Below are 12,931 nucleotides of genomic sequence, written 5' to 3' on the forward strand. Positions count from 1 at the left end.
GATCCAATCAAACGTAAGTCTGTTGGATACGTATTACTTCAAATGGTAAATATGGGACAAGGAAGTAATTCCAACCAAATACATTGTTGTTGGTTAGATATTTGTGCCAGGTCCCTGTGACCCTATCTACGAAACTCTTCGGCAATTGTCGGTTTAGCAATTGTGACTGTTTTTCAAGATGGCAGACATGTTAACAAACTTGAACTACAAGACAATCTTTGACCGTTCGATATGGTAGGTTTATATCTGCACGGAATAATGTCATAGTACTTGTTTTTCATCTTTATTCTAGATCGTTTGTACAATGTTCGATCATTGTAAATGTTTGCGATTACAAAGATGAATGAATAATAACGTACATAGATTTGGTCTTTAAATTGTGATACATACAAGATGTAGGACAGGTAAATTGTACACGGTTTCAGAAACGCACAAACTGCTTCGATTAAATACAAAAAAAATACGATAATGTACATACATCCTGTAATGTAGTTGTGTAACGTTACGTGCTGGTGTTTTTTCCTTGTATTGCAGTGTCAACTCTCAACACTACATAGATACAATTGTATTGCAGTGTCAACTCTCAACACTACATAGATACAATTGTATGTTCACCAACTCTCAACACTACATAGATACAATTGTATGTTCACCAACTCTCAACACTACAATTGTATGTTCACCAACTCTCAACACTACATAGATACAATTGTATGTTCACCAACCTCAACACTACACAGATACAATTGTATGTTCACCAACTCTCAACACTACACAGATACAATTGTATGTTCACCAACTCTCAACACTACACAGATACAATTGTATGTTCACCAACGCTCAACACTAGTCTACACAGATACAATTGTATGTTCACCAACTCTCAACACTACACAGATACAATTGTATGTTCACCAACTCTCAACACTACACAGATACAATTGTATGTTCACCAACTCTCAACACTACATAGATACAATTGTATGTTCACCAACGCTCAACACTACACAGATACAATTGTATGTTCACCAACTCTCAACACTTCACAGATACAATTGTTTATGTTCACCAACTCTCAACACTACATAGATACAATTGTATGTTCACCAACTCTCAACACTTCACAGATACAATTGTATGTTCACCAACTCTCAACACTACATAGATACAATTGTATGTTCACCAACTCTCAACACTACATAGATACAATTGTATGTTCACCAACTCTCAACACTACACAGATACAATTGTATGTTCACCAACTCTCAACACTACACAGATACAATTGTATGTTCACCAACTCTCAACACTACATAGATACAATTGTATGTTCACCAACTCTCAACACTACATAGATACAATTGTATGTTTACCAGCGAAATATATAAGTACTATAGAGTCAGTTCATATAAGTATTGTACAAACTGTGATATCCCGCCATTGAGAAATCAATTTGGGGAAAAAAAACCGCGACTACAAGTCAATTCCCCCTACATGTATATGCAAATCACATGTTTTTTCGTTTTTTTATTCTAGACCCCTAAAACGTTTAAAAAATGGTCTTGGGGTACTCTGGTGGGTCCATGATTATATATAATCTGTAACTAATTCTCAGATCCCTGTGTGATGTAAATAACAGGAACAGATTCCTAGACAAATGAAATAGGTTTATAAGGTCACTCATCATTTGCCATGTGTCCTTCACCTAGGGAATGTGTATCCAGCTTGGTATGTATGCAAGCATATATGTATAGGGTTTCGATAAATTAACAGCAATGGATTCTCCCCATTTCAAAGAAATCCAAAGAAAATCTTGATATTATCCATGTGTTTTTTCATAATATTACACACGACCGGTATAAATCTAAAGCAATTGTCGATGTTTGTCGTGTTTTTATTATCTTATCTGAACTTCTGTCGTTCTTGTTCTTTGCAGGTTGTGTTTTACACTTCCTTCCGCAGTTTGGCCTTTTTGACCGGTGGTTGCGACAGTATTCCGCTCGCAGTGGTGGTTAGCCGTGGGGCTATCTCGTGCGGGGTCGAGGCTGTGGAAAGAATTTTAGATGTAAAAATTCCCTTATTCCCTACCGTTGAAAAAAAAAAATGCTTTTCAGGTCACCTGTGTGAGGAGACCTTAATAACCATAATCGCCTTTCTGTCTTGTATAGCGATAAACAATTTATAACTTCGGTCGACTTCTCCTGATCTTCACTTTAACCAAATTCATAAGAAATTTGTTTGATAGAATGTTTGAGATGCCTCTCATGGCCAAAGGTCAACCAAATAGTTCAACAATTTGTAATTACCACCCCCCCCCCCACCCCCACCCACCCACCCATGGAGTCCCTAGGGAACTATATGTGTGGTTGTTGTGTGTGTGTTTTTTTTTTTGTTTTTATTTTTTACCAATAACAAATATTTTATTCCCGACCCAGCTGTATATGATGTGTATAGAGCTACCAGAGCTGGTGCGTACCTGAGGTCAAAATCCTCCTCGAAACAATATTGTCCTCCAAAGCAATTGCACCAATACAAATATAATTTTTTACAGATAAATTGTTGAAAGAGCCATTTTAGTTGAAGGGACTTGCATATGTCAACTTTTTGCAGAAAACAAATCAAGAAAAATACATGTGTATTGAGTACTTTCTGATAACAATAATTTGGTAATTTATTGTCTTTTTTTGATTAATGTTTGTAGTAGACACTAGAGATGTAATGTAATGTTTGTATCATAAACAAACAAAAAATAATAAAAGGACACACACTACCATAGAAAGAATTATAGACAATACACAAACAAAAACACAATTAAAGAATTCAAATCATACTTATTTAATCGGGTACTACAACATAAAACATCATTACGAAACATTGATAACTGGCATATTTTTCAAGAACTATTCCATAAATGTATTTCCAATTGATCCATATTTGATCAAATTTCTAATTACATCTATTTGGTATTGACAAGCTTTTTTTTCCAACATCATATTTTGTAAACTAAAAAACATCCATCAAACCTTCCATATTTATGTTTGTTTTTTTCAATGATTACATGGAAAAAATACATAAAACTTCATAATTTATTATAGAATAATCAAAATTGAGTGGTATTGACTAAATTTTCAGTCTCTCCAAAGTCGTACTGTATCTAATTTAAATTCCACTAACATTATTAGTTTTTTACATTATATTTTTCTTTTCATATCTTGCCACATATTTGGAAAGATTTTTCAATACAATACCAAAACATGTACTGTTTAAATCTATTTTTCTTTTATATTCCATGGACAACATAATTCTGTTTTTTTAATTCCATTATTAGTTTTTGACTTTATTAGTTTTTATATATATTTTTCTTTTCATATCTTGCCATATTTGGGAAAGTTTTTTTGACAAATACCAAAATATGTGTCTATTTTGGTTTAAACTTCTGTATTACAGATATTACATATGATTTATTTCATGAAATATTTTAAATTTTTTAAGTAATTATGTCGCAAAGGGAGTATACGGTGTTGTAGTCTATTACTGGAATACCATTGTATTGAATGTATCTTTGGTAACTTTGAAAAAGGTATTTTTATATTTGTTCTTTTCCTGTGTATACATGTTTCTAAAGACGTGCTTGTTGCATTCCATTTCCACTCTGTTATTACCAAGCATTTATTTTTTATCAATCAGTAGACAAAAATACGTTAAAGTTTACATCCCTTAATACTTTTAAATAAAATATGAATATGACTACGAGGGTATGAATGGTTCTATCTAGTTTATTTAACAAGTTAAGGTTATATTCAGTGTTCTTACATACTTTTCTTTGATACATTACTACAACTTAATAAGTTATTCTTCTTCTGGGTCTTCTTTTTCTGCCGGGGACTTTTGACCATTTTCTCAAACTTTAAGTCGGGATCGACATCGAAATTTCGTAAGGTCATTTCTGGTTGACCTGCAGATGTGTCGACCTGATGGTATTTATAATTTTTTTTGACCAGCATCAAAGATGTGTTAAATCAAATTCTAAATTTTTAAAAGTGATAAAAGTTAACCATAATTAGTGAGTAAAATAACAAATTGTTTTTGGTCACGGTTTGCGAGAGAAATTTTCTTAAAACCAGTAAGAGTACTCACATCTTCTCTTTATTCACTGCTCAGCAGGGATCCGTTATGCAAGTATCATTTTTATTGTTTTTCAAGTTTATAGATTGTATTGTTACTAGCGGCTACTAAAATTATTTTGAAGGTCTTTTTTTGTGGGCAGACTTTTATAGACCAGTAAACCACTGATGGCCGCCATGGAATACAATAGGTCAAAATTGAGCAAGGTCAAAAGGAACATGGCTGAGAAACACAAATCTAAAACAATATTTGGAGAAGGTTATTTGTTGCTCCATGGTTCCTTTCATATAACATATTCAATGTATGTGTAGGAAAGAATATAGGATATATCTGCGCTAGGGTATCAAAAAATGTAGTACGTACAGTTTTTAAAAAATAAATTGTGACGTACAAATAAATATTTTGTTCTTTGCCCTCAAGTTGATTACTAGTATATCCATATCCTTCATAGTTCACATTACTCACGAGTCTTTCAATATTCTTATAAATGATATCATTTTTTTTCATAAACCCTTGAACATATCTGGCCAATATTTCAGCATATTCTCTCTTGTATTATCTGCTGAATATTTGATGTAATATGCGCCTTATACTTGTAATACTGAATCTGTGTACTTGTGATCTTGCAGGTTGTGTACGCTACCTGCTGCTGCTCGAGGAGAGGTTTTCCCTGTAATCCTGCTGCTGACCATGCCTAAGCTCCAGCTCTGTTGTCCCCCGCAGTACCTTAGTCCCAGCATCACCTGTTTCCTATCCGGCAGATCTGGTCGTGCCACCGCGAGACCAGCTTGGCCATAAGGATTATGTCATGTGATGTCATATATAATGTATTGTAATGTAATAGTCCTTTATCTGTTTTGTCCATGGTTTCATGTTGCTTGCATGTGGTTCTGTCCTTATGGTTTGATGTTGCTTTGAGGAACTTTTTTTGTAGGTAACCCTCAAAAATCGTTCCCTTATAAATTCGCACTGTTCCCTCACCCACCAAAAATGTATACAGTAGTATACAGCCATTATGATTGGTTGTTCATTCACAACATTCTAAGATCAGTCTCCCCCATTTAGGTGATTTGGTAATTTCCTCCAAATTCCATACGTTCCATACTTTGTACCCCTAAACGAAGAAGGGGGACATTGTTTTTGCTGCCGTTTCGAATTACTATTTTTTACAACTTAAGGTTGTTTGAGGCGGGTACATTTTTGTAAGATTTTTTGGGATACGGAATGCATTCAGTGATATGGTTATGTGGTAGGTTGTGAGACCATCTTTAAAACACATGAAACAACGTGTAGTGATAACAACTTCCGGTTTTTTGAGGTATATCATGTAAAGCTATAAGGTTTTGACAGACATACTCTTTGGAGTGTGCAATATAGGGTTTTTTCCAGTGGATTGCATTTCAAAGATGGCTGCTCAGTGTCCACTTTTTACCAATTCTTGAAAATTACTTGAAAAAATTTCTGAAATTTTGGTCTATTGGTATTGTTAAATTGGTTTACAATATATATAGTTTTTAGGTTTAAAGTTTTTTGTGGGACACTGAACTCATGCAGTGATCCCAATAAGGTGTTATATTGAAATACATCACAAAATATTGAGGACGCTGAGCACTTAGCAGTGACCCAATTATTGTTATTTGAGGTATAACTTAAGATTTTTGAGGAACACTGACCACTTAGCAGTGACCCAATTATTTGTTATTTGAGGTATAACTTAAGATTTTGAGGACACTGACCACTTAGCAGTGAACCCAATTATTGTTATTTGACCACCCCCCCCCCCCCCTAGGTATATACTTAAGATCTTGAGGTACTCTGACCACTTAGCAGTGACACAATTTATTGTTATTTGAGGTGATAACTTAAGTTCTTGAGGACACTGACCACTTAAGCAGTGATACGACTGCAATACTTGGTAAATCACAGGATTTTGTGGATACTGACCTCTTGCAGTGACCCAATTTATTGTTATTTGAGGTATAACTTACTTGAGATCTTGAGGACACTTGACCACCTTGCAGTGATACGACTGCAATACTTGGTAAATCACAGGATTTTGAGGATAATGACCACTTGCAGTGACCCAATTATTGTTATTTGAGGTATAACTTAATGATCTTGAGGACACTGACCACTTGCTCAGTGATACGACTGCAATACTTGGTAAAATCACAGGATTTTGTAGGATTATACTGACCACTTGCAGTGACCACAATTGTTATTGCATCTACTTTGAGGAACCTAATTATTGTTATTTAGAGGTAATCTTAGGATCTTGAGGACACTGACCACGTTGCAGTGATACGACTGCAATACTTGGTAAATCACAGGACTTTTGAGGATACTGACCTACTTGCAGTGAAACCAATTAGTGTTATTTGAGGTATAACCTTACAGTTTTTGAGGCTAGTGACCACTTGCAGTGATACGACTGCAATTCTGTTCACAGGAGATTGTGAGGATAACTGACCACTTGCAGTGATATGTGACTGCCGATTTTGTGGATACTGACCATTTGCAGTGATACGAAGCAAGACTTAAGATTTTGCAGGACACTGACTTGCACGTGACCCAATTTATTGTTATTTGTGGTATTATTAACGCTTAAGATTTTAAGGACACTGACCACTTGCTAGTGATACGACTGCAATACTTGGTAAATCACAGGATTTTGAGGATACTGACCACTTGCAGTGACCCAATTATTGTTATTTGAGGTATTAACTTACTTAAGATTTTTAAGGGACACTGACCACTTGCAGTGATACGACTGCAATACTTGGTACATTTATTTGAGGGTATAAGGGACCACAGGATTTTTGATTTGTTGGATGGACACTGACCCACTTGCAGTGTTACGTGATACGTACATCACAGGACTGCATATTACTGAGTACGAATGTATTCATGTTGGTAAATTCAACCAGAATTTGAGGATACTGACCATTTTGCAGTGACCCCAATTATTGTTATTTGAGGTATAACTTAAGATTTTGAGGACACTGACGAACAACTTGCAGTGATACGACTGCAATGCTTTAATTTTGACATCAACTGAAAGTGTACTGAGAAAGTTAGGTTAATAGGAATATTTCGTCCCTGTCCCTAACAATACTCACATTACCCTACCCATAATACCCTAGACAAAATTAAGCATGCATTTAGTAAATTAACATTTCTAACCGCTTACTTTCTATATGTACACTTGCAGTTGACCAAATTAACAGTGCACCAGCGTCATCGGTGAAGAAAAATTGCCGGGTTTGACCAGCAATGAGTGCCAGGTAACTGCCCCACGTGGGATTTGAACTGGTCATCATAAAGGTGAAAGGGTCCCTAATTAAAATACAGGAGACCATAAAAGTCATTTAACAACACTTGGCTCCATTGAAAAAGGAAAATGAATTTTTTTTTTCAAAGATGGGGGCGATTTTTGTGCCCATCGTTGAAAAATGTATTTTAAAGTACACATTGGTAAGGGACAATGTCAGGATCGTTTTAGACATGTGGTGCGTTGATAGATAGAAGATGGTGGTCAGGGGGTAGGCATTCTTTGATTTCGGATCAATCCAAAAAATAATGCAGTTATGACTTTGAAATCATGTACCGGATAATTTCAGACAAGTATTAAACTAAAATCATACTAGTAGAAGTAGTTTTAAATAAATGGACACTGTAGTGGCCATCTTGGATTTTGCATAGGCCCGGAAAAAAAAACACTTGGTTGATGGACCATATTGGAAATTTAGGCAAGTTTCTGCGAAATTGTTTAGGTTATCCTGACCTTTCAGGTCGCACGCGAGATTATAAAGTATCACATTTAAGTATCTAAGGTATCTAAAGTAACCATTTGCCCTTGCATTCCCCTTCCCTCCCCGTTCCTGCACAATGCCATCTAAATCCAGGACAAACAAGGTGAGTAGAGAAGTTGTAAAAGGAATGAATTAAAGTTTGTATAAGGAAAGTGTAATAGAAAGAAAAAAGTAGGAATGTAAGAAGTTTGATAGAGATTTGTTAGAAAGAATGTTTGTAAGAAAGTTTGTAAGAAAGTTAGAAAGAAAAGTTAGAAAGAAAGTTTGTTAGTTAGAAAAGTTTGTAAGAAAAAAGAACAGTTAGAAAGTAAAGTTTGTAGAAAGTTTAGAAAGAAAGTTTGTAAGAAAGTTTGTAAGAAAATGTAAGAAAGTTAGAAAGAAAGTTTGTAAGGAGAAAGTTCGTAAGAAAAGTAGAATGTTAGAAAGTATGTTAAGAAAGAGTTTGTAAGAAAGTTAGAAAGAAAGTTTAGTAAGGTAAAAGTTTGGTAAGAAAGTATAGAAAGAAAGGAGTTTGTAAGAAAAGTAAACAGAAAGTTAGCAAAGTTTGCGAGTAAGAAACGTTAGAAAGCAAAGGTTTGTCTAAGAAAGCTTGTAAGAAAGTGAAACAAACTTTGTAAGACTGTTACTAGTTAAGAAAGTTTCTGTAAGTAAGTGTTAGGAAAAGAAAAGTTTGTAAGTTGTTGTGCTAAGAAAGTACAGTGAAAGTTAGTAAGAAGAGTAAGAAGTTTGTAAGAAAAGCTGATGAAAGTTAGTAAGTAAGAAGTTTGTATGAAAGTTGGATGAAAAATGTCTAAGAAAAGCATTATGAACAGTTTTAGAAAACATGTTTCATAAGAAAGTTTTGTAAGAAAGTTAGAAAAAAGTTAGTTTACAGAAAGATGCGTTCAGTGTTAACAGTCGTGACGATAATGGATCTAAGCCCCCTCCTGTGAGCGGGACATACTGTTACATATTTAACAAGGCTGACCCCAAGGCCCCAACCTTGGCAGCTTTCAAATGTATAAATGTTCTGGGGTATTAAAAAATTGTGTTTTTATGAAAAAGATTGAAAAAAAAAAAAAACCAAAAAAAAAAAAAAAAAAAAAAAAAAAAAAAAAAAAAAAAAAAAAAAAAAAAAAAAAAAAAAAAAAAAAAAAAAAAAAAAAAAAAAAAAAAAAGTTAATATTGTAAATAAAAATGTAAATATTGTAAATAAAAAAATTCACAATGGCAATACATGACATGATCCTGATGTCATAATAATTTCAAATATTTTCATATTTTTCAGGATAGTGATACCATGAAGATATGCGACAACCATCAGGACAGTGACACTAGATAGCAAACGTTCTTTGATAGCGACCCATAATGCTTAGCAGAGCATCTGGACCAGGATAGTGATTCAATCAGGACAGTGACAACCATCAGGATAGAGACAACCACCAGGATAGTGACAACCATCAATATTGAGAACCATCAGAATAATGACACCCGATGGCAGACGTAATGGTGACTAGTAGTGATTAGCAGAGCTCCATTCAGGTACATTTACTATTAAAAACTTATATTAAAAAAAGCTATAATTGAATTGTAAAATTAAACTACAGTGTTATTGCAACTGCATGTGTGTATTTTGTGCCCATCACCATCAAGTGGTGGGTCATTCAAATTATCTTTTATCCTTGGACCAGTGTCCGTTCGGAAATACTTAGGTATCACTATGTCTGCACTGTCTCGTCGTCTGGGAAAATGGTTTCTGTGCGATAACTTAAATATTTAATGTCCGATTTCAATCAAAGGTTCATTGCTTTTATATCGATAAGATCTCAGACGAGTTCGATAATTGTCAAAATCTGTCAATATTTACAAGAGTTACGGGACCTTAAAATTGTCAAAATAGATAAATCCATGGTTTCCACTCAATAGCCATTAGTATTTATTGTCTAATTTCAACCATTTGGTATATTGCTTTTTATCAATGTGATCTCGGATGAGTTCAATAATTGTCAAAATCCATCAATATTTCCAAGAGTTATGGGACTTTAAAATTGTCAAAACAGATAAATCCATTGGTTTTCACTTGATAACTTTGGTATATGTCCAATTTCAAACCAAAGGATAGATATGATAGGACCAGTATTTGGCCTTAATTTTTCAGGCCGAAAAAAATAACTCTGATCCCCATCTATTTCATATCAATAAATACTCTCATACTTGTTATTCATTAAAACATATTTTTTTATAACCATGTACACGATGTGATCCCACCTATGCTAACGTCATCAAATTGAATGATTTTCCTCTCTTCTCGCCAAATTTTGCTAGAAATTCATGTCATCTTTAGGTTAGAAAAGGCTTGAAATGAATTTGGCCGCCACCTTGGAGGCAACTTTACATTTTGCATGGATATGCGTATATACACGATACACAACGTGTGAAAATCTCTTTCTGCTCCACGAAGGCAGGCGGCCACATTCATTTTTAGAGAAAACCACTCAAAAAGTATGATTTTTTCAAGGATTTTTGTGAAAAAAATGGCGGGAAAACTGCATGTTGATGACGTCATAGTGAACATAATTGGCACAATGCGGGATATTTTCGAGATGTAATGTGTTAGCAAATGTATTTCAGCTGTTATATGGCAAAATATATGTTGTTCTTTACAGGGAGAATTAATTTTGAGGCCCATATTCGAGTCTTAACGTACCTTCTTCCTTTGGTATATTGGTTAATAAGATCTACGGGAGTGGTTTGATACTGGTCCAAATCCATCCATATTTGCAAGAGTTACGGGACTTGATAACTTCACCTAATAATTAACAATATTTTCAACTGCAAAATAACTATTTTTGTGATGCTGTGCAGGCGACACACATCCAACTTCCGTGGAATTCTTGTGTCCATTGATAATTTATCAAAACTACAAAGGGATCTCTCTCAATTTTCATGCAAAGAATAAAGGTTTCCCTAGTACCCTTGTTGAGCACATTGCATATTGGGGGCTCATATGTCTAAAATAGCTAACAGACAGCTAATTTGAATTTGAATAGTTTAAGTTTGTAACCACTGGGTTCAATCAGATCATATGTTTTTCACCAAACTAACTGATTTCACTTTTTCTCCCCAAATGGCAGCTGCAGTATCTTTTGGTGAATCTACAAGGTTCATAACTCTTCTAAGTGGCTGTTCACCCCCAAGAAAAGGAAGTTTTATTATTGTAACTGTTGTTGGCAATTCAAAATAATTGGCATCTTAGGATTGTGATGATCACCATGATAGTGACAACCAGTATATCGACAACCATCAGGATTATAGTGACACCATCAAAAAAGTGACAACTATCAGAATTATAGCGACACCATCAAAAAAATGACAACCATCAGGATTATAGTGACACCATCAAAAAAATGACAACCATCAGGATAGTGATGCCCGATGGCAGACGTTCCGTGATGGTGACCATTAGTGATTAGCAGAGCTCCAAACAGGTACATTTACTATAAAACCTCATGTGTAAAGCTTACATCTAATTGTAAAGTTAAATTGCAGTTTTATTGCTCATGTTATTTCGAATCAACATACTATCTGTATATATGTTTCCCTAGTACCCTTGTTGAGTAGTAATTTGGGGAAAAATATGTCTGCCAAGTAGCTAACATGCAGCTATCTTTTATTAGTGGAATTTTGTAACCGCAATCTTTAAAAGAAACTATATAAAACATGTCATATCATGATTTCCACTTTACTGAATGATTTCACTATTTTCTCTCCAATGACAGCTGCAGTATCTTGACCACTTTTGGGGTTCTGCAAGGCACTGGACTCATTGGCTGTTCAATCCAAGACAAGGAAGTTTTAGTTTGGCGACTCTTGTTGGCAAACCCAAAACAGTAGGCATCGGAGAAAAGTGATACCATCAAGTTAGTGACATCCGTGAGGATAGTGACCACCATGAGGTTAGTGGCAATTAACCATCAGAATAGTAAGAGCCAGGGTCATGTAAGGATGCGCCAGGTTTGTTGGTGGAGGAAAGCCGGAGTACCCGGGGAAAAATCACCGACCAGTGGTCAGTACCTGGCAACTGCCCCACATGGGATTCGAACCCATAGCCATAACCATCAGGAATTTGAACAAACCATGAAGATAGTGACACCATTGGATCGTAACAACCACCAGGATAGTGACAACCCAAATGGCAACTCCCAGTATCTGCGCACCTCATTTGGTGCCTGGCTCTTATCTCATCTCAAAAAGAAGGAAGTCTGGTGACTCCTGTTGACAATCCAAAATGTTCGATAGTGATACCATCAAGATAGTGTCAATTATCAGGATAGTGACACCCGATGGCAGACGATCCCTGATAAATAGTGATTTGGCAGATTACCGGTACCTTTCCATTCAGGTACTGTTTATGAAATTTAGTAAAATTAAATCAAAGTCAATTTCTTTTTTTCAACTCATTAAAGAGAGATAAAAGATGTTAATGAATTATTAAACTTTAAGGTCAATACTTGAGTTATACACACTATCAATACGAACTGAATACCACTAATGGATCTGCTCTGGTGAGGTTTCCGTCTCGTTGAAGTCTCGATTCATCTTTAATTAAAGATTTTTTAAAAACTAAGTTTTCACCATTTAATTTGTAGCAAGTTGCTATATAAAAAATATGTTACGAAGTGGACTTCTTTTTGTTGTAAAATTTTTCATATATGAGTTTGATTTGGCGGCCATTTTGAAAACGTGCATTTTTTACATTTTAAATTTGTAGAGAGGTGAAATTTCACCTTTTTAGCTTCAATAGTTTTACTTTAACTTGTCAGTGCAACAACAGTTTTAGATATATTGAGTTAATTTTTGTTGTAAATCGGTTTGGTATGATCACTGAGATGTTAATGATAAGCATTTAAGGGGGAGATTATAACATATTGGTCTTTATTTTTTACATTTTAGTGAAAGATCAACTTCTTTTAATTTTTTTTACAAGAAAAGCTGAAAAATAACACATTTTGTAA

General features: G+C 34.7%; 1 long non-coding RNA gene across 1 annotated transcript; it reads left to right on the forward strand.

Moving 5' to 3' along the window:
* Positions 1-9,032: 9,032 nt before the first annotated feature.
* LOC138313875 (uncharacterized) lies at positions 9,033-12,087 on the forward strand. The gene is made up of 3 exons (XR_011207282.1): positions 9,033-9,458; positions 11,051-11,404; positions 11,696-12,087. It is a non-coding gene; the product is annotated as an uncharacterized lncRNA (long non-coding RNA).
* The last annotated feature ends 844 nt before the right edge of the window (positions 12,088-12,931 follow it).

This window comes from Argopecten irradians, unplaced genomic scaffold (assembly GCF_041381155.1).
Source record: "Argopecten irradians isolate NY unplaced genomic scaffold, Ai_NY scaffold_1015, whole genome shotgun sequence".
Classification (NCBI taxonomy): Eukaryota; Metazoa; Mollusca; class Bivalvia; order Pectinida; family Pectinidae; genus Argopecten; species Argopecten irradians.